We start from the raw sequence: 21,391 nt of genomic DNA, 5'->3' as shown, positions 1-21,391 counted from the left end.
GAACACTCTTGCACTGTTGGTGGGAATATAAATTGATACAGCCACTATGGAGAACAGTATGGAGGTTCCTTAAAAAACTAAAGTAGAACTACCATATGACCCAGCAATCCCACTACTGGGCATTTACCCTGAGAAAACCATAATTCAAAAAGAGACATGCACCACAATGTTCATTGCAGTACTGTTTCCAATAGCCAGGACATGGAAGTAACCTAAGTGTCCATTGACAGATGAATGGATAAAGAAGATGTGACACATATATACAATGGAATATTACTCAGCCATAAAAAGAAACGAAATTGAGTTATTTGTAGTGTAGTGGATGGACTTAGAGTCTGTCATACAGAGTGAAGTAAGTCAGAAAGAGGAAAACAAATACCATATGCTAACACATATATACGGAATCTAAAGAAAATAAATGGTTCTGATGAACATAGGGGCAGGAGAGGAATAAATACTCAGATGTAGAGAGTGGACTTGAGGACACGGGGAAGGGGAAGGGTAAGCTGGGACAAAGTGAGAGAGTAGCATTGACATATATACACTACCAAATATAAAATATATAGCTAGTAGGAAGCAGCTGCATAGCACAGGGAGTTCAGTTCGGTGCTTTGTGACCACCTAAGGGGTAGGATATGGAGGGTGAGAGGGAGGCACAAGACGGAGGGGATATGGGGATATGTGCATACATATAGCTGATTCACTTTGTTATACAGCAGAAACTAACACAACATTGCAAAACAATTATATTCCAATAAGGATGTTTAAAAAGAAAGAATGAAAAAGAAAAGTGGTAACATAGAAAAAATATAAATTTTAAATGTGTGAATATAAGAAAAAAAAAAGAGTGGTTATCTTCAGATGACAGAGGTCCTTTCACCAAAATCAACACCTACATTGGCTTTCACCTTTAGGGGTTTCCAGGGCTCCAAATAACATCCCTATCTACTAGCAAAACTTCAAGAACCATTTTTGACTACTAGAATATATTTTCCAAATGGCAGAGTCGTTTGCAGAGAGGCCTGGACCTGTTGAAGAACCTTCTCTTGTTTTAGGACCCACTCAAAGCTAACAGCTTTTTAGATCACTTGATATTTGTGATGGAGTAACAATGCAAAGAGGAATATATTGCCCTCAAAATTCAAAAGGCCAACCAAGTGATAGGCTTCTTTCTTGATTGTAGGATGACCAGATGGATCAACTTAATCTTCACTTTGAAAAGGGGGATCTGTTCATGACCTATCATACTCGGTCTCTAGAAATTCCTCTTAGGTAAAATTCCTCTGAAATTTAGTTGTACTTTTTTCCCTATCATCTCCCATGAAAATTTATGAATAAGTCTAGAGTATTTGTTATTTTTGCTCAGTAGATGCTATCAACATAATGGCATTAATGTAATAGACCAGTGTGATACCTTGTAAAAAAAGGAGATCAAGAACTTTGAGAATTAAATGGTGATATTAGCCTGGAGAGTTGATATACGTTTCTGGTAGGTTGGTGATGATGTATTGTTGGCCTTATCAGCTGAAAGAAAACATGCTTCAGTGGGTGTTATCAATAGGTATAGGGAAAAAGGTATTAGCCAGATAAATAGCTGCATAGCAGGTACCAGGCGATGTGTGAATTCGCTCAAGCAATGAGCTTATACAGCAGCTGCAATTGGAGTCACAACTTGGCTAAGCTTGTGATAAAAAGACCCATATGTTTTCTACACAGGAAAGATAGAAGACTTAAATGTGGATTAATGGAAATCAGCACACCTGCATCTTTCAAATCCTTGAGGATGTGATGAATCTCTGCATTCCCACTAGGAATGTGACATTGTTTTTGATTTACTGTATTCATTTTTCTTTTTTTTTTTTGGCTGTGCCGAGTCTTAGTTGTGGTAGGTGGGATATTCATTGCAGAATGGGGGATCTTTTTTTTTTCAGTTGCAGCATGCGGACTTCTGAGTTGTGGAGTGTGGACTCTTAGTTGCAGCATGCATGTGGGATCCAGTTCCCTGACCAGGGATTGAACCCTGGCACCCTGCATTGGGAGCACGGAGTCCTACCCACTGGACCACCAGGGAAGTCCCCTATATTCCTAATTATAGACAGTTCTAATGGATTCCATTTTCTTTCCCATAATAATAGTCCTCACTCCTCAGGTCAGGAAACCAATGTGAGGATTCTATCACTTGCTAAATATATCTATTCCAATTATGCATTCCAGAATTGGAGAAATAACCATAGCATGGTTCTTGATACCTTCTGGACCTACTCTGGCATTAAAATGAGCTAAAACTCCATTAAGCAGCTGAATCCCAAAAGTCTTTACTCAAACTGGAGGGCCATAATGAGGTTTTTATCTCCTGGAAACTATGTCAGTTCAGAGCCAGAATCTAGCAGTCTCAGAATTGTCTTATTATTTCCTTTTCCCCAATACTTAGTTATCCTAGTAAAGACTGTAGTACCCTTTTGGGCAAGGCTAAGAGAAAGACAGTATAAATTTATTGCAGTATACCAGGGCCCTTTATCCAGGGAATCTGGTCTTCCCTTCATTCAAATGGTTCTTGGTCTGTAAACTGGATCATGTCTGGGACTTAACTGAAGAGCTGAGCTTATCTATTTTCAGGATTCAAGATAGACTTTTGTTTATTTAACCAGAAGAATTTAGCTTATAAAGGTCAAATAAAAATTTAGTAGTATTTCTATTTCTTTTACTTCTAGGAACATCATGATTAATTAGTCAACCCCATAGGTCCATGTGAATCAGACTATTCTGATTGCTGCCTTGACTCTGAAGTCCAGCACAGTAACCACTTTAGTGGTTTAGTGGATCCACATGGGCCCTGCTACTCTGGGATCAAATTATTCCCACTGCTTTAGATTTTCCAATTGAGTGGCTATGGTTCCCACTGTAAGGTCTGGCCTAAAGAGAAGAGCAATCACGGAGTTCTTCAAGGATGATGGAGGTCCACTCACAAATTTATCTGTCAAAGTATGGTGAAAGTTTTCTCCTTTGGGCACTCTCAGTGTGGGTGAGTATGGCTTTAATAACAAATTCATTCTAGCATTCCAATCGCCCTTAGTTTTTGAATGCTTCCTTATACATTAAACCAAGGTATATTGGGCATTTCTCTTCACTCACAGTGAGTTTTCTTCTGATCCACGGTTTAGTCAAACAAACAGATAAACTGTTATAGACCTTTTTAACTATCCATCCTGCAACACTAAATGTATAAACTGCTTACTGTGTCTATATCAATAATTCAGGCTGATACATCATTATGTTCATTCCACCATTATTCCACACCCTAAATATCCATACCCACACATATTCTTCATAATTCTGCTTGTATAATTTAGAAAATTCAAGTAGTTGTTTTGGAGTATAGTGCACCTCCTCTTGGGTCACAGTTTATACATCACTTTTAGTGGCCTGATGGGACTTGAGTCTAGTGATAGGTGACAATTGCCTCGGGGAAGACCATTACCTTCTCAAGCAATCAGGGTTAATACTTTCAGATACATGTGTAAAGACTATTACCACTGTGGATTGGGGTGCTGCTACCACTTGAGGTAGAGATGTCACCGCCACTGGGATTAAGGAGACCATTTCCACTGACATAGAAGACTCATTAGAATTTACAGGCTTGATGTCTTCAACTTCACCAGATCGTCCCACACATCCCTATTGCACAGTACAGAATTCCTTTCTCAATCAATGTCCTCACTTTAACAGTAGACACCCCATGAGACTTTAAGTTTAACTTGCATTGAAATTCAGCTAATCACAGTTGATTTTGTGCAACTTCATCTTCACCGGAGATGAGTCTGTCTCTCAGGGCACACGTAGAAGCTCTTAGGTAATACATGCAACTCTTGAGCTGATATTTCCAATCTCTGATCTCATCCTTTTCTTTCACTGCTTCATTCAGCAATGCAAGGTGGGATCAAACAATGTTATTATATTTCTTAGTTTTCTAAAGCTGTTTGAGAGTATCATAAACAGAGTTACTTAGCTCCTTGCTTCTTATAAGAGGTTGATTAGGAATATACAACAAAATATATTGTGTATCTCTAAATAGAGATTTCACCATGGACTATCAGTGCCTTGTTTAATATGAAAAATAGAGTCATCAAGCATCCTTTAATCTAACAAGATTAGAAAGCAAATTCCTGGAAACCCAGAAGAAATTCAAGAAACATATCCACAAAATTCTTAACCATTAAGATATATGTATGCCAGATGAAAAATCTGAAACTGAAATTAAGAAAACACTCCCATTTACCATTGCAACAAAAAGAATAAAATATCTAGGAATAAACCTACCTAAGGAGACAAAAGACCTGTATGCAGAAAATTATAGGACACTGATGAAAGAAATTAAAGATGATACAAATAGATGGAGAGATATACCATGTTCTTGGATTGGAAGAATCAACATTATGAAAATGACAATACTACCCAAAGCAATCTACAGATTCAATGCAATCCCTATCAAACTACCACTGGCATTTTTCACAGAACTAGAACAAAAAATTTCACAATTTATATGGAAACACAAAAGACCCTGAAGAGCCAAAGCAATCTTGAGAACGAAAAATGGAGCTGGAGGAATCAGGCTCCCTGACTTCAGGCTATACTACAAAGCTACAGTAATCAAGACAGTATGGTACTGGCACAAAAACAGAAATATAGATCAATGGAACAGGATAGAAAGCCCAGAGATAAACCCACGTACATATGGTCACCTTATCTTTGATAAAGGAGGCAAGAATACACACTGGGGAAAAGACAGCCTCTTCAATAAGTGGTGCTGGGAAAACTGGACAGACACTCCCTAACACCATACACAAAAGTAAACTCAAAATGGATTAAAGACCTAAATGTAAGGCCAGACACTATCAAACTCTTAGAGGAAAACATAGGCAGAACACTCTATGACATAAATCACAGCAAGATCCTTTTTGACCCACCTCCTAGAGAAGTGGAAATAAAAACACAAATAAACAAATGGGACCTAATGAAACTTAAAAGCTTTTGCACAGCAAAGGAAACCATAAACAAGACCAAAAGACAACCCTCAGAATGGGAGAAAATATTTGCAAATGAAGCAACTGACAAAGGATTAATCTCCAAAATTTACAAGCAGCTCATGCAGCTCAATAACAAAAAAACAAACAACCCAATCCAAAAATGGGCAGAAGACCTAAATAGACATTTCTCCAAAGAAGATATACAGATTGCCAACAAACATATGAAAGAATGCTCAATATCATTCATTATTAGAGAAATGCAAATCAAAACTACAATGAGATATCATCTCACACTGGTCAGAATGGCGATCATCAAAAAATCTAGAAACAATAAATGTTGGAGAGGGTGTGGAGAAAAGGGAACACTCTTGCACTGTTGGTGGGAATGTAAATTGACACAGCCACTATGGAGAACAGTATGGAGGTTCCTTTAAAAACTAAAAATAGAATTACCATATGACCCAGCAATCCCACTACTGGGCATATACCCTGAGAAAACCATAATTCAAAAAGAGTCATGTACCAAAATGTTCATTGCAGCTCTGTTTACATAGCCAGGACATGGAAGCAACCTAAGTGTCCATCAACAGATGAATGGATAAAGAAGATGTGGCACATATATACAATGGAATATTACTCAGCCATAAAAAGAAACGAAATTGAGTTATTTGTAGTGAGGTGGTTGGACCTAGAGTCTGTCATACAGAGTGAAGTGAGTCAGAAAGAGAAAAACCAATACCATATGCTAACACACATATATGGAATCTAAAAAAAAAAAAAAAGGTCATGAAGAACCTATGGGTAAGATGGGAATAAAGACACAGACCTACTAGAGAATGGACTTGAGGATATGGGGAGGGGGAAGGGTAAGCTGTAACAAAGTGAGAGAGTGGCATGGACATATATACACTACCAAGCGTAAAATAGATAAGTAGTGAGAAGCAGCCACATAGCACAGGGAGATCAGCTCTGTGTTTTGTGACCACCTAGAGGGGTGGGATAGGGAGGGTGAGGGGAGGGAGATGCAAGAGGGAAGAGATATGGGAACATATATATATGTATAACTGATTCACTTTGTTATAAAGCAGAAACTAACACACCATTGTAAAGCAATTATACTCCAATAAAGATGTTAAAAAAAAGATATATGTATGTATGTGTGTATATGTATATATAAATATAGATAGTAAGATAGATAGGGAATTAGATAGATAGATTTAAGAGGAGATTTATTATTGGAATTGGCTCAAGCATTTAAGGAAGCTGAGAAATCCCACAATCTTCCATTTGCAATCTGGAGAACTAGGAAAGCTGGAGGAATCATTCCATCTAAGTCCAAAAGCTTGAGAACCAGGGAGCTACTGATGTAAGACCCAGAGTACAAAGGACCAAGAACCAGGAGCACTAACATCCAATGGCAAGAAAGATACACATCCTAGCTCTAGGAGAGGAGAGAAAATTGTCCTTTTTGTCGTTGCTGTTGTTGTTGTTCTATTGGTGACATCTATTTGGGTTGGATGATGCCTGCCCACATTGGTGCGGACAAATCTCTTTAATCGAATGCCACTCTCTTCCTGAAACACCCTAACATACAAACTCAGATATGTTTATAAGCTATCTAGAATTTCTTTAGCCTAAGTTAACACAAAATTAACCATTACATTGTTCATAGAAATTTTTCAATATCCTCATTGTCTAGTTATTATGCTAAAATGTTATATGTCATGGAAAGGATTAATTTTCTTTATTCAATGAACTCTCCTCAGAACTCTAATCATGATCAATTTAAATCACTTGTTATTTGCAGACAGTTACTGTTTTGCTTTGATTATATTCTGAAAGTGTTGACAATCAGCAACAGGCAGGAGAACTCCATGATAGCTTCACTTCAATAACTTTGAGACCTTGCTTCTGGCATGACTAAGAATTTCCATAATGAACTAGAATGTAATGAATTATAAAACTGTTAAGCCAAAATTAAGCAGAACAAGAATTAATTGTAATTGGTGGAATGAACTGATGAGAATAATTTTCAAATGATTTTTGGTTTGAAACATTTTCTTAAATGTTTTGTTTTCTAGATTTAAAGAAATCTTTTTCTCTTATACCTAAGTGTAACCTTTAGCAATTTGGTAAAGGATATATTTGTAAACAGAGATGCAAAAATTCATTTTTCTCCCAAACTCAACCCTCCAGAATTTTTAAAAATGTTAGTGAGCATTCTCATATTTATGAAAACATAGTTATTAATATAAGTTAAAAAATAATCTGTTCTATTTTTAACATGACACAATTGAAAGCATTGGATATATAACCAAGGCTTTGATTGGAGTATAATACTTGAGACTGATGTACATGAACTCAAATTTGACCAGACAGTTAAGGAAATAGGGTTGACATTAAGGAACTAATGGTTATAAAATTCCCTAGGAAAAATTGGCCTGTAGCTGGCTTATTGGGTTCCCCTGCTCAATGGAAGAAATTTTACTTTGTGGCAGGCCTTAGAATGTCAGGATATTTTTGGGAACCTCAAAAAAAGAGGAATTCACCCAAACCTATAGTTATTTCTGGAAAAAATCTGGTGGCAAATTCTTGAGTTGAACTTCAACCTCAAGACGTTTGGAAAGTCCAATCTGAGATTTCTGATAAAAAGTTCAGCAAAGCAAACTCAAAAGAACTATGTGGTCAGTGACAATTTTTGTGGCACTAGTGAAAATAATAAAGCCATGTTTTACGAGACTAGATGTATTTTGTAAACAAATTAGCCTTATTTAGATTATCTCTGTTGGAAATGTTGGTACAGTACAGAGGCAAAACTATGGGTCAGTGAAAAACAAAAATACATTTCTGTGGGTTCCATCTTGCACATTTTGCCAGTCACTGGAAAATCCTCAATTCTTCTAGCTTTTTCCAGTGTCTGGCTACAACTCTCTAAACTAACATCTTTAATTTTTCTCCTTTCTGATGTGGAATCATTGAGAAATAAATGTCACTAATCCCAAAGTTCTGCAAGATAAACCTGGATGATATGATAAAAATAAAATTAAGGAAATCACCACAACAGACCATGTATCAGTAACTTTCAGCTCTGCTGCCTAACTGGCTACTCAGAAGTTCATTACACCCCCAATGCCGTCACCACAGACATTCAAATTTCAAACCAGGGAATCAATTAAATGCCACTGATACCCTCACTCCACTATCTAAGAATGCTTTGAGCATCTAGACAGTTTTCCTGGCTGTGTTCTGGAACCAAAAATTGTGTTTTCAACATTAATCTATTTGTTTTTTACTTTTATAGAAAATGCCCCCTCATTAAATGCCTGATGTTGAGTACCATCTAACAACTATTCTCTCTATTATCAAATATTAAGAGATAATTCAGCAGGTCTTTAATGATTAAAAGGTAACTGAAAAAAAAATTGGAATCTGTGAATACTGATGGGGTTAAGAGAGTGGATCCAGGGAGAGGACCACTGTTGGCTGCATGGATACAACAGAGGGGATGGGAGTGAGGGGCTCCACAGCCAGGAATGCCCCTAAAGGAAGCATGGTCTGTCTAGGAAACGAGGTGTCATTGTTGAGAAGCACACAAGAGGTGGGGCCACCACTGCCCCTAAACACCATCCCCTGTCTCCATGGGCAATGGGAAGGACTCTGACCAGAGTGAGCACACCCCAGTCTGTTGCTACTGCCTGCCAGTCTCCGCCACCACAGGCATTTCTTGCAAACAACAGTTGGGGCCGCTGTACCCTTCCCTGGCCTGAGTGTCCATTTGGAGTCAAGTATCCATCTCTACACCAAGACCTGGTTCCACCCAACTGCCAGCAGGCTCCAGTGCTAGACATCACATGCCAAACAACCAGCAAGACAGGAACACAGCCCCATCCATCAACAGACAGGCTGCCTAAAGTTGTACTAAGCTCGCAGACACTGCAAAACACACCATTTGACACGGCCCTGCCCATCAGAGTGAAAAGATTCAGCTCCACCAACCAGAGAACAGGGGCCAGTCCCTCCCACCAGGAAACCTACACAAGCTCCTGGACCAACCTCACCCACCAGGGGGCAGGCAATAGAAACAAGGGAACTATGAACCTGCAGCAAGCAGAAAGGAGACCACAAACACAGTAAGTTAGACAAAATGAGATGACAGAGATATATGTTGCAGAAAAAGGAGCAAGATAAAAACCCATAAAAGCAAATAAATGAAGAGGAAATAGGCAATCTACCTGAAAAAGAATTCAGAGTAATCATAGTAAAGATGATCTAAGTTCTCAGAAATAGAATGAAGGCATGGATCGAGAAGATACAAGGAATGTTAAGCAAGGAACTAGAAGAACTAAAGAACAAACAATCAGTGATGAACAACACAATAATTGAAATGAAAAATACACTAGAAGGAATCAATAGCAGGATGACTGAGGAAGAAGAACAGACAAGTAAGATAGAAGAGAGAATGGTGGGAATAAATGCCACAGTGAAGAATAAAGAAAAAGAATGAAAAGAAATGAGAAAAGTCTCAGAGACCTCTGGGACAACATTAAAAGCACCAACATTTGACTGAAACAGGTCCCAGAAGAAGAAGAAAAAGAGAAAGGGCCTGAGAAAATATTTGAAGAGATTATAGTCAAAGATGTCCTTAACATGGGAAAAGAAATAGTCACCCAAGTCCAGGAAGTGCAGAGAGTCCTGTACAGGATAAACCCAAGGAGAAACATGCCATGACACATATTAATCAAACTAAAAAAAATTAAGGTCAAAGAAAAAATATTAAAAGCAGCAAGGGAAAAGCAACAAATAACATACAAGGGAATCCCCATAAGGTTATCAGTGGATTTTCAGCAGAAACTCTGCAGGTCAGAAGGGAGTTGCAGGATATATTAAAAGTGGTGAAAGGGAAAAACCTACAACCAAGATAACTCTACTCAGCAAGGATCTCATTCAGATTCAACAGAGAAATCAATAGCTTTACAGACAAGAAAAAGCTAAGAGAATTCAGCACCACCAAAACAGCTTTGCAACAAATGCTAAAGGAACTTCTCTAGGTGGAAAACACAAGGGAAGAAAAATACCTGCAAACACAAACCTAAAATGATTAATAAAATGGTAATAGGAACATATAAATCAATAATTACCATAAATTAAATGGATTAAATGCTCCAACCAAATGAAACAGACTTGCTGAATGGATTAAAACAAAACAAAACAAAAAAAGACCAATATATATGCTGTCTACAAGAGACCCACTTCAAAACTAGGGACATATACTAACTGAAAGGGAGGGGATGGAAAAAGATATTCCATGCAAGTTGAAATCAAAAGAAAGCTGGAGGGTTTTCCCTGGTGGCACAGTAGTTAAGAATCTGCCTGCCAATGCAGGGCACATGGGTTGGAGCTCTGGTCCAGGAAGATCCCACATGCCACAGAGCAACTATGCGTGTGCACCACAACTACTGAGACTGCACTCTAGAGCCTGCGAGCCACAACTACTGAAGCCTGTGTACTTAGAGCCTGTGCTCTGCAAGAAGAAAAGCCACCACAATGAGAAGCCTGCGCACTCCAACAGAGTAGCCCCTACTCGCCACAACTGGAGAAAGCTCGCATGCATCAACAAAGACCCAATACAGCCAAAATATTTTTTAACAAATTAATTAATTAAAAAAAAGAAAGTTGGAGTAGCAATACTCATATCAGACAATATAGACTTTAAAATAAAGACAATTACAAGAGATAAGGAAGGACACTACATAATGATCAAGGGATCAATCTGAGAAGAAGATATAAAATTGTAAATATATATGTACCCAACATAGGAGCACCTCAATATATAAGGCAAATGCTAACATCCATAAAAGGGGAAATCAAGACTAACACAATAATACCAGGAGACTTTAACACTCACTTACACCAATGGACAGATCATCCAGATCGAAAATTAATAAGGAAACACAAGCCTTAAATGACACATTAGACCAGATACACTTAATTGATATAAATAGGACATTCCATCCAAAAGCAGAAAAATACACTTTCTTCTCAAGTGCACATGGAAATTCTCCAGGATAGATCACATCTTGGGTCAAAAATCAATCCTCAGTAAATTTAAGAAAATTGAAATCATATCAAGCATCTTTTCCAACCACAACACTATGAGATTAGAGATCAATTACAGGGAAAAAACTGTAAAAAACACAAACGTATGGAGGCTAAAAAATATGCTATTAAATAACCAGGAGGTCACTGAAGAAATCAAAAAGGGAATTAAAAAATACCTAGAGAAAAATGACAATGAAAACACGATGATCCAAACCCTATGGGATGCAGCAAAAGCAGTTTTAAGAGGGAAGTTTATAGCAATACAATCCTACCTCAAGAAACAAGAAATATCTCAAATAAACAACCTAGTTTTACACCTAAAGCTACTAGAGAAAGAAGAAGAACAATAACAACAACAAAAACCAAAAAAACCCAAAGTTAATAAAAGGAAAGAAAACGTAAAGAGCAGAGCAGAAATAAATGAAATAGAAATGAAGGAAACAATAGCAAAGATCAGTGAAACTAAAAGTTGGTTCTTTGAGAAGATGAACAAAATTGATCAAGTTTTAGGCAGAGTCATCAAGAAAAAAGTAAGAGTACTCAAATTAACTAAAATTAGAAATAAAGGAGAAGTTACAACTGACACCACAGAAATACAAAGGATCATAAGAGACTACTAAAAGCAACTATATGCCAATAAAAGGCACAACCTGGAAGAAATGGACAAATTCTTAGAAAAGTACAACCTTCCAAGAATGAACCAGGAAGAAATAGAAACTATGAACAGACCAATCACAAGTACTGAAATTGAAACTGATTAAAAATCTTTGAACAAACAAAAGTCCAGGACCAGATGGCTTCACAGGTGAATTCTACCAAATATTTAGAGAAGAGCTAACACCTATCCACCTGAAACTCTTGCAAAAAATTGCAGAGGATGGAAAACTCCCAAACTCATTCAATGAGGCCACCATCACCCTGATACCAAAACCAGACTAAGAAACCACAAAAAAAAGAAAATTACAGGCCAGTATCACTGATGAATATAGATGCAAAACTCTTCAACAAAATACTAGCAAACCAAATCCAACAATACATTAAAAGGATCATACACCATGATCAAGTGGGATTTATCCCAGGGATGCAAGGAATCTTCAATATACACAAATCAATCAGTGTGATACACCACATTAACAAACTGAAGAATAAAAACCAAATGATCATCTCAATAGATGCAGAAAATTCTTCTGACAAAATTCAACACCAATTTATGATAAAAAAAAAAAAACTCTCCAGAAAATGGGCAGAGAGAAACTACATCAACATAATAAAGGCCATGTATGACAAACCACAGCAAACATCATTCTCAGTGGTGAAAAACTGAAAGCATTTCCTCTAAGATCAGGAAGAAGACAAGGTGTCCACTCTTGCCACTATTATTCAACATAGTTTTGGAAGTCTTAGCCATGGCAATCAGAGAAGAAAAAGAAGTAAAAGGAATCCAAATTGGAATAGAAGAAGTAAAACTGTCACTATCTGCACATAACATGATACTATACATAGGAAACCCTAAAGATACTACCAGAAAAGTACTAGAGCTCATCTATGAACTCAGTAAAGTTGCAGAATACAAAATTAATACATAGAAATCTCTCGCATTTGTAGACACTGACAACAAAATATCACAAAGAGAAATAAGGAAAAAATCCCATTTACCATTGCAACAAAAAGAATAAAATACCCAGGAATAAAGCTACCTAAGGAAGCAAAAGAACTGTACACAGAAAACTATAAGATATTGATGAAAGAAATCAAAGATGACACAAACAGATGGAGAGATATACAATGTTCTTGGATTTGAAGAATCAATATTGTGGAAATGGCTATACTCCCCAAAGCAATCTACAGATTCAACACAATCTCTATCAAATTACCAATGGCATTATTCACAGAATTTGAAAAAATATTTTTACAATTTATATGGAAACACAAAAGCCCTCAAATAGCCAAAGCAAACTTGGGGGGGGGGGGAAAGAGGTGGAGGAATCAGGCTCCCTAACTTCAGGCTATACTACAAAGCTACAGTAATCAAGAGAGTATGGTACCAGAACAAAAACAAAAATGTAGATCAATGGAACAGGATAGAAAGCCCAGAGATAAACCCACGCACCTATGGTCACCTAATCTATGACAAAGGAGGCAAGAATACACAACGGAGAAAAGACAGTCTCTTCAATATTTGGTGTTGGGAAAACTAGACAGCTACATGTAAAAGAATGAAATTAGAACACTCTGTAACATCATACACAAAATTAAAGTCAAAACGGATTAAAGACCTAAATGTAAGGCCAGACACTATAAAATTCTTAGAGGAAAACAGGCAAAACACCCTTTGATATAAATAGCAGCAAGATCTTTTGTGATCCACCTCCTAGAATAATGAAAATAAAAACAAAAATAAACAAATGAGACCTAATTAAACTTAAAAGCTTTTGCACAGCAAAGGAAACGATAAAGAAGATGAAAAGAAAACCCTCAGAATGGGAGAAAATATTTGCCAATGAAGAAACTGACAAGGGATTAATCTCCAAAATATACAAACAGCTCATGCAGCTCAATATAAAAAAAAAACAAAAACCTAATCCAAAAATGGGCAGAAAGTCTAAATAGACATTTCTCCAAGGAAGACATACAGATGGCCAACAAACACATGAAAAGATGCTCAACATCACTAATCATTAGAGAAATGCAAATCAAAACTACAATGAGGTATTACCTCATACCAGTCAGAATAGCCATCATCAAAAAATCTACAAACAATAAATGCTGGAGAGGGTGTGGAGAAAATGGAACCCTCTTACACTGTTAGTGCGAATGTAAATTGATACAACCCCTATGGAGAAAAGTATGGAGTTTCCTTAACAAACTAAAAATTGAATTACCACATGACCCAGCAGTCCCACTCCTGGGCATATACCCAGATAAAACCATAATTCAGAAAGACACATGCACCCTAATGTTCATTGCAGCACTATTTACAATAGCCAGTACCTGGAAGCAACCTACATGTCCATCAACAGAGGAATGGATAAAGAAAATGTGGTACATATATTCAATGGAATATTGCTCAGCCATAAGAAGGAAAAAAAATCATGTCATTTTCAGAGACATGGATGTACCTAGAGACTGTTGTACAGAGTGAAATGAAGTAAGTCAGAAAGAGGAAAATATCGTATATTAACGCATGTGTATGGAATCTAGATAAATGGTATAGATGACCTTACTTGCAAAGCAGAAATAGAGACATAGACATGGAGAACAGATGTGTGGATATCAAGGGGGAAAGGGGGCATGTGTGGGTTGAATTGGGAGATTGGGATTGACATATATACACTACTATGTATAAAATAGATTACTAATGAGAACCTACTGTATAGCACAGGGAACTACTTGGTGCTCTGTGGTGACCTAAATGTGAAGGAAATCCAAAAAAGAAGGGATATCTGTATATATATGGCTGATTCACTTTGCGGTACAGCAGAAACTGACACAGCAGTGTAAAGCAGCTATACTCCAATAAAAAAAAAAATACAGATTGAACTCTGTATTCAATGCAGTAAAGCTTCCTTAGAATGTCCTTGGATTCTTTAAATGTATATTCTAAGTAAGGCATGCCATGTTTTGGTAATCAGATAATAACAGGAAATATTTGTTTTTATTTATTCTTTCATAACCATTCTTTGATGTATAGAATGTGATGGTTAAACTATACGGGGAGTCCATTTATTTGTTATGGATCATTTCAGTCGTCATTAGGATGTCTTAAATTAGTACACCTATATCTATTTACTGGTATTTCAGTATAAAACTCACATGATGTAAATCCTTATTATAAACATTGCCTGGCCTCACATATGAAAGAGAAAATGTGCCAGGTAACCTGTATCCCAACTTCCTAACTTTCTAAGCCACTTAATGTGTTGTTATAACAATCTCTTTGGAGATTGCATGCTCCCTCAGGTCTGGATCTTTGTATTGTTTACCTCTGAATGCACAAAGCTACATACGATAGATGTGTAATAAGTCATTAATAAATATTTGTGTAAAGGATCTTCCTAAATAAATATATTTTGTTGCTATAAGAAATAAACTTATGTTAATTTTTTAAAGTAACTGAAACAAATTTGAATTAAATTTTCAAAGGAAAGAAGAATGTCTCTATTTTTTGTTTAATTAAATGGGACCTGACCAAGAGTCTCTGCTTGACCAAGTCTTAGTCAGGCTCCTGATACTTCTTTCAGGCCCATTTGTGAAATTTTCTTGTAAAATCCTTATCAAGAACTCTGTTAAGTCAGGTTAGCAAGAGTCCCTCATCCTCCATTCTGATCACCCTCTCTATATAATAGAGTTTCTCATGCTGCACAATTCATGAGGTAATATCTGATCAGCCTGGCCTGTCTTCAGCAATACTGTGAAATTTATATAGCCAGAATTCCTGTTACCCTTCATGTTTCTACTTAGTATTGTAACATTACTGACCCCCACCAGGCTTCTTGATTATAAATTCCCACTTATCAATGATGTGTTTGTACTTGAGCAAGGTTCTATACTGAGGTCTCTTTTCTCTATAACAGTAGTCTTAAATAAATTTGGTTTTCAACTTTATTTTAGCTATGGTTTCTCTTTGACAGTACATATAACATATCACCCCAGACAATAAAACAACTCTTTACTTTGCCTTTTGATTCAAAAGTATGAGGATACCACTGTGGCAAAGTGGCAGTCTTAACCACCAGTTCATGCAAATAATTGTTTTGTCTCCTGGTGGAAGCATTTCTTCCTCTGAATCAAAGACCTCTAGGTCATCAGAGCATAAAGTCACAGAAACAGGAAGCAAAACTATTGCTAGCAGGTACTAGGGAAAATTTTGAGTGGTGTCCCTTGTAGCTCCACTCCTTGATGTCAGAAGCTGTGAATCCTGGCAATTAAAAAACAAAACAACCGGATATATTAGATGTTGATTCAGAAAATATACAGCCTCCTGGAGAAAATTCCCAAAGCTCTGCAACATATTGCCACCAAGCTGGCACCGTAACTCAGTTTTCAATATGTCCTTCCACCATTCTATCAAGCCAGATGTTTCAAGATGGTAGGAAACATGGTGAGACCAGTAAATTACTTGAGCACGGGACAACTGTACTTCTTTTGCTGTGAAGTGAGGTCCTTAGCCCCAAGGAATGCTGTGTGGAATACCATGACAGTGGATAAAGCATTCTAAAACACCATGGGTGTTAGTTTTGGTAGAAGCATTGCTTGCATGTAAGACAAATCAGTATGTAGAGTAAATGTGTATCCCAGAAAGGACAAAATGCTATTCCTTTCATTATGGAAGTAGTCCAGTGTAATCAACCTGTCACCAGGTAGCTGGCTAAACACCCTGGGAAAAGGTGCCATATCAGAAACTGTTACTCTTCACTGCTGGCAGATTGAACACTTCACCTTGTTGAGTGAAAGTCCATGTTTCTGAGCCCACGCAAAACCTCCATTACTGCCACCATGGCCATCTTTTTCATAAGACCTTTGGGCAGTGACAATCAGAAAGAGGCTGACATATCCACAGAACATATGATTCTATGCACTTGATTATTGAAATCCCCCTCTCTGTCATCACCCTTTTTTGAGCATTCACATGGGCACAAATATATTCATGATTTTTTTAACCCAATGAGAGGGGTAGGTATATTGACTTGCCTCTTCCCCAAAGTGAATTGTCACCAATTCTCCAACCATGCTCCCCTCAAGTCCCTTGCCATCAAACCAAAGCATTGGCCACATTCCATGAATAAATATATAATTCCATGCTGGCCATTTATTCTTCCAAGCAATTTTAAGAAATTAGGTGCACTTCATAAATTTCAGCTCACTGAGATGATTTCCCTTCATCACGGTCCCTTAAGGGGTATAGTGCTTCAGCTCTCTACCCTCAGTGGTGACTGCATATCATCCAGAACCATCTGTACACCAGGCTAATTTTTTTCTTCCTCTTTCAACTGATCTAAAGAGCTCCCCTTAAGACTATAGATACGGGCTTGGAGTGAGAAGGCAATGTAACAGAAATAAACTGTAGGCATTTCTGACATTTTTTATGTAACCTATTTGTGCCTTTAGGGCCTGACCATATGCAATCATCTATATATCACTTCTCATTTATAATGGGATATTAATGTGCACTCCCAACTTTAAGGCTTGGTAGGTCAGAAAATATGCAGCTCATGATTAGCACCTCATGTAACATGATAACTTGGTGACCCATGGTCAAGCATTCAATATCTGTTAAGGCCCAGTGGCTGACTAAGATTTGTTTTCAAAGAGAGAGTAGTTATCTGCAAATAATAGCAGGCCTTGCTCCAAAATCCTAAATTTGTGATTCAACTATAGGGTCTGCCAAGGTTCCAAACAGCACTTCTACCTGTCAATAAAACTTCAGAAATCATAGGGGTTTTGGAATACACAGCCCAAGTGGCAGAGCAGCTTGAACCACAGCCTGGACTTGTTGCAGAGCCTTCTCTCTTTCTGGACCCCACTCAAACCTAGCAGATTTTCAAGTTACTCCATAAAAGAGCCAGGATAATGCACACAGATGAGAAATATGTTGCTTCCAAAATCCAAAGAGGTACAACAGGTGTTGTGCCTCTCTCTTGTCTGCACAAGGGGCCAGATGAAACAATTAATTGTTCACTTTGAAAGGGATATATGGAAATACCCCACACCTAGGACCCTAGAAATTTCTCTTAGGTAGAAGAGCATTGAACTTCAGTTTAATTTGTTTCTCACCCTCACATGCAAATGTCTTACTTAAAAGTCCAGGATAGTTGCTATTCTCACTCACTAGGTTCATTCAGCATGATGTCAACCATATAATGGACCAGTATAATATCTTGTGGAAGGAAAAGGTGATCAAGCTCCCTGAAAACTAAATTTTGACATAGGGCTGGAGAGTTGATACACCCTGAATGTAAGGTAGTAAAGGTGTATTGCTAGTCTTGCCACCTGAAAGAAAACTGCTTCTGGTGGGCCTACGTGCAGGTATGGAGAAAAAGGCATGTCTCAGATCAATAGCTTCTTACTGAATAGTAGAGGATGTGTGAATTTTCTCGAACACTGAAATCACATCTAGTATAACAACTAAAGTATGTCTACTGTTTAAGATTTTCTTAATCCACTGCTATTCTGCAATATGCATATACCTCTGCACAGGCCAAATAGAAGAGTTTGGGGGGATAAAGGGGGAATCATCTTTCAAGTCACTGATGGTGGTCCAAATTTTTGTGATTTCTCCAGGAATGCAGTATTGGTTTTGATTAATGTTAGTAGATAAAGTCAGTTCAAATGGTTTCTATATGGCACTTTGCATCATAACAGCCATCATTCCACAGATTAGGGACCAAATAAAGGGATTCTGCCAGCTTCTACATATCACTTTTGCTCTAGTGAATTCCATATCTGGGAAATAACCACAGGATGGGTTAGGAGAACCTCCGGGTTCACTGTATATGGACCTTGCTTAAACTTCATTGATTGTCTGAGCCCCCCAAATCCCCTCCTCTGACAGGAAGGTCATGGTGTTTGTTTTGAGTCTCCTGGAAATAATGTCATATCAGAGCCAGTACCTAAGTAATCCCTGAAATATGTGATTATATCCTTTACCCCAATGCACTATTACCCTGTTAAAAGCCCATAGGTCTCATTGGATAAAGCTAACAAAAAGATTAACACTATAATTTTTGTCAGTGACATGGGGGCCTTCCTTCAAGGGGACATGGTCAACCCTTCATTCAAGGGGTTCTGGGCCCGTAAGCTTGCTTAAGTCAGAGAATTGATTAAGGGCCTGTGACTCTGTAGTTTTATAATTCAAGCTAGACTTTTGTTCACTTGACCTAGAAATTTTCTTCCTATACATATATAGTAAGATGTTAGATTTTCTATCTCTTTCTAGGAAAAAAATGGCATGGGTGTCTGCCTGTCAGAATATTCTGAGCGTTGCTTCATCTCTGTTATCCATTACAGTAACTACACCTACATTGCCTGTGTTTGAGCTACACCACTTGGCCACTGCCACCTGGGATCCAATTACTTCAACTGCATTTGATTTCCAATTAAGTGTCCGTGATTCCCACTGTAAGTTCTGGTCTACAGAGACGAGAAATCATAAAGCTTATCAAAGAAACAAGGCTGCTCTTTCAAACGTATTTATTGATGTATTGGTGAAAGGTTATTTTCTGGACACTCCCAGTGTGAATGAGTAAGTCTTAAATGACAAATACACTCTAACATTCTAGTGTCCATAAGCTTTTGAGTATCTTCCTCCACATTAAACCAAGAGATTGGATGTGTCCATTTCATAATTGTTAGTCAAATTTTGATGTATATTTTAATTAACCACCTCAACAAACTGTTAGAGCCCTTTTCAAGGACCTGAGTTGCAACATTAAATGCTGAATCTTTGCCTCATGGGCCCAAATCAATAAACTTAGCTGATCCAATTTTATGTTTCTTCCACCATTATCCCACACCCTTAATATACATTGCCACATATATTCCACAAGTTTCTGCTTGTATAAATTAGAGAACTCAAGAAGTTATTTTGGAGTGAAGCACACCTCCTCTAGGACACATTATGTACCTCATTTTTAATGGACTGATGAGACTTGTGTCTAATCATAGGTAGCAACCGCCTCAGAAGAGGCATTATTTTCTCATGTAATGCATGGCTAATCCCCTAAGATGGAGTTAGGAAGGCTGATACCACTGTGGTTTGGGAGGCTGCTACCACTTGGTGTGAGGATGTCATTGCCAATGGTGTTAGAGAGATCATTGCCCCTGTTGGTTGTGAGAACACTTTCACTGACAAGAAGACTCATTACAGTTTATTGAATTGATGTCCCAGCTTCATCAGGATTTTCCCACATGTCAAATCCCATAAACAGGATGTGACTCTTCTCCTGGATTTTATAGTAAACACTCTAGAAGTCTGAGAATTCAACTTATTAAAATACAGCCACAGATTATTTTGCAGCAGTTTCAGACCTGGCTGGAGATAAGGCTCTTCCTCAGGGCATACCTTGAAGTTCTTAGCTTAGCAATGCTTGAATTTATTATTTTGTTTCACAACTTTGTCCAGACGCATTAAGAGGAACCAAACAATATAATTATATTCCTTAGTTTTCTAAAAACTTTCAAAAGTATTATGTACAAAATTATTTAGCTCCTTCCTTTTCATAAGTGTTTGATTAGGAATATCCAATGTTGGGAATTCCCTGGTGGTCCAGTGGTTAGGACTTGGTGCTTTCACTGCTGGTGCCTGGGTTCAATCCCTGGTTGGGGAGCTAAGACATGGCATTGAGCATAGGAGAATCCCCAACTCACACCCTGTTTCAGCTCTAGCCCATTTGACTCCATCTGTACCTCTCCCCAATGTGGCAGCTGCCAGTGCACATAGGGAGAAGACATGGCTGATGCTTACTTCAGATCCATCAAAGCCGACACGCACATGCAGACATCACAGGGACTCTCCCACACAAAGACATAGCTTCAAGACCAGGATAGGCAACTATTTTGCCTAATTTCATAGAGAAAAACAGAGAAAGTTAAACAAAATAAGAAGACAGATGAATGTCACAAATGAAAAAAACAAGATAAAATGCTAATGAAACAAAGGTAAATAATTTACCTAATAAAATGTTCAAAGCAATAGAATGAAAATGCTCAATAAACTCAAAAAAAATAAAGAAACACAGTGTGAACACCAACAATAACTAGAAAATATAAAATAGAACCATTTGGAGCTGTAGAATAAAATAACTGAAATGAAAAATAAATGAGAAGGAATTAACAGTGGATTAGGTAATACAGAATAACACTTAAGTGGTCTGCAAGAAAGAATAGTGAAAATGACCTAATCAGAACAGCAAAAATAAAGAAAATTTTTAAAAATGGAAATAGTTTAAGGAACCTCTGGACAACATTAAGTTAATTCACATCAATTTAAAGTACTAAACGGAAAAACTTCACAACTAAGGTTACTCTACCCAGCAAGATTGTCATTCAAAATTGAAGCAGAGATAGAGTTTCCCAGACAAGCAAAAACTACAATAGTTTATTATTAATCCAGCCTTACACGGAATGTTAAAGGGTCATCTTTAAGATTAAAAAAGTCTATAACAAGAAACAAGAAAATATATGAAGGAAAAAAATCTCATTGATAAAGGCAAATATCAATAGACAGTAAAGGCAAGGGATGAACCACATAAGGTAGTAGAAAGGTTAAA

Source organism: Eubalaena glacialis, chromosome 2 (assembly GCF_028564815.1).
Source record: "Eubalaena glacialis isolate mEubGla1 chromosome 2, mEubGla1.1.hap2.+ XY, whole genome shotgun sequence".
NCBI classification, from domain to species: Eukaryota; Metazoa; Chordata; class Mammalia; order Artiodactyla; family Balaenidae; genus Eubalaena; species Eubalaena glacialis.
The sequence above is the reverse complement of the archived record's forward strand: the minus strand, read 5'-3'. Positions refer to the sequence as shown.